We start from the raw sequence: 2,120 nt of genomic DNA, 5'->3' as shown, positions 1-2,120 counted from the left end.
AATGAAGGCAGGAGCATACATAGGTGATGCCTAAGTGCGCCCATGTGCATAGTGACACACTCAGTGTCGTCCTCCTGGCTCAGAACCACCCTCCTTCACAACTTAGTATGGAGACCACTCCCCGCAGCAGCATGGACCCTGGTGGCCACAACTGCTGTGGAAAGGGGGCCGCTCTGGGCAGTAGGTGAACTCTCTGGGGGATCTGGAGTGAGGACAGGCCGACCCAGCCTGGAGCCAGGTGGCTGAGGCTATAGAACCCCTACTTCATATCATCCCATGCTCCCTCTCGTTTCTTTTCCCAAACCTGTGCCTCCCTCTGTTCCAATTTTCCCTGCTTCTCTTGCCTTCTCCCTTCCACCTCCCAGTACTCTTGCCACTTCATCCTGGAAAGCAGCTTTGGAAATAGAGGACTCCACTTACCTTCATCAGAGACCTTTAGGGACGCCTTGCAGCCAGGCCTGCAATGGCCCTGGACACAGTGCACCCAGGGCGAGAGCTTTATCTCTGCAGGCATCTTCCCCAGTGGCAGGTTCCCAGAGGTGTCTTGAGGAGCCTGCCTGGGATGCAGGATGCAGGGTAATTGAAGTCCAAGGAAGGAGGCGGGGGGCCTTGGGAATGCCCTCTCCATTCCTGCCTCCCTTCCTCGTTTGCTCCTTCCCTCCCGCCTTTCTTCCTTCTCTTCCTTCCTTCCTCTCTTCTTCCCTTCTTCCATCTTTCCTCCCTCCCTCCTGCCTGGGACTCCTTCCACTACTACTCACTGTCGCCTGTCTCAGTCCTGCTCTCATTTGAGGTCTCAGTTTTTACATCACCTCCTCCCTAAAGATCTCATCATCAACCCCCCGACACCACCACCACCCCCTGCAGCTAGTGAGGCTGGGCTGGGCTGCCCCAGTTCCAAGCATTTTGGAAAAATGGGACTGGACTCTGGGTGATGTTTCCCAGGATGGTGTCTCTTCTCAGCGGATATCAGGAAAAAGATCTGGAGAAATACAGGGGTGTGGTTTTCAGAAGAAGCATCCTTCATGGTCGCCTCTGGGAACACAAAGCCCACAGAGGGCAGGGAACAAGGCCAAGGTCACACGGCAGGCTCCTGCAGCAAGCCCAGATTGAGTAGAGGAGCCAAGAGCTCCAGCTCTGCCTCTTCCTCCCCATAAACTTGACAGGATGCATCACGACCCAGGCATCAACACCTTCAGAATCTCCCAGTTCCCCACAGCTCCAGAAACAGTCCAACAAAGACTTCAGATATTGGAATTATCAGGCAGGGACTATGAAACAATATTGCTTACTAAGTTTAAATAATGAAATGCAATTTTGGAAATATTTTCAAGGAATAAAGCATTGAAAAGAGTGGCACGGTTGATTTGGGAAAAAAAAGAAATATAATTTTTTAGAACCAAAAATATAATGTTAATATCCCAGGAGAAGTTTAATGCATGTCAGACAGAATTGAAGAGAGAATTAGTGAATTGGAGGCCGGGTGTGGTGGCTCAGGCCTATAATCCAAGCACTCTGGGAGGCTGAGGCAGGCGGATCACTTGAGGTCAGGTGTTCAAGACCAGCCTGACCAGCATGGCGAAATCCTGTCTCTACTCAAAATACAAAAACTAGCCAGGTGTGGTGGGGAACACCTGTAATCCCTGCCACTTGGGAGGTTGAGGCAGGAGAATTGCTTGAACTCGAGAGGCGAAGGTTGCAGTGAACGGGGATGGTGCCACTGCACTCCAACCTGGGCGACAGAGTGAGACTCTGTCTCAAAATAAATAAACAAGCAAATAAATAAATAAATAGAAAGAAAACATTAGTGTCAGAATGAGAACGTGTAACTTTTGTTTAATTAGAATTTCAGAAGTAAAATAAAAAATAGGGTACATGCATTATTTGAAGAAATTGTGGCCAAGATTTTTCTAAAACTGATTAAAAACAGTTGTCGATAGATTCGAGAACCTCAATGAACCCCAAGCAAAATAAATTAAGAGGATTCCATACCTTAACACATTGTGGTAAAACTTTGGAAAAAAAAAAAAAAGAGAAAAAAAATCAAAGTAGTTAAGAAGAGGGAGTAAAGAGAGAGATCAAATTCTAAGGAGATGGGGAGATGGACAGCTAACTTCTCAATG

The sequence above is a fragment of the Mandrillus leucophaeus genome, unplaced genomic scaffold (genome assembly GCF_000951045.1).
Source record: "Mandrillus leucophaeus isolate KB7577 unplaced genomic scaffold, Mleu.le_1.0 Scaffold215, whole genome shotgun sequence".
Taxonomy (NCBI): Eukaryota; Metazoa; Chordata; class Mammalia; order Primates; family Cercopithecidae; genus Mandrillus; species Mandrillus leucophaeus.
Note: the sequence above shows the minus strand (reverse complement) of the source record.